This window comes from Brassica oleracea, chromosome C1 (genome assembly GCF_000695525.1).
Source record: "Brassica oleracea var. oleracea cultivar TO1000 chromosome C1, BOL, whole genome shotgun sequence".
Lineage (NCBI taxonomy): Eukaryota > Viridiplantae > Streptophyta > Magnoliopsida > Brassicales > Brassicaceae > Brassica > Brassica oleracea.
The window spans coordinates 38765891-38766247 of NC_027748.1; positions in this window are offsets into that span (position 1 = coordinate 38765891).

Here is a 357-nt window from a genome sequence, read left to right on the forward strand (position 1 = left end):
CTCCCGATGGATTACCCGTCACATTGACCACCGAAGAGGTCGACAGAATATTCAAAGAGGTACAACTTAAAATTTTTGCTTACATTAATTTTAATATTTTAACATAATTAACTATATTAATATATGTTTTAATTTTATAGGTGGCTCCTAAAAAGAAGGGACGGACAGTCGGCATTGGCTCTGTTAACTTCGTCATACACTTCGAGACGGGATGAAGAGAATTCTCAGATGAAAGCTCGACTGGATAGCCAGTAGGTTCGTTTAGACTCTCTTGAGGATCTGCTAGACGTGATGGCGGTGGGAAACCCGACTATGCAGAGAATGTTGAGTGAGAGACGAGCCGCTCTTGGGTTGCCA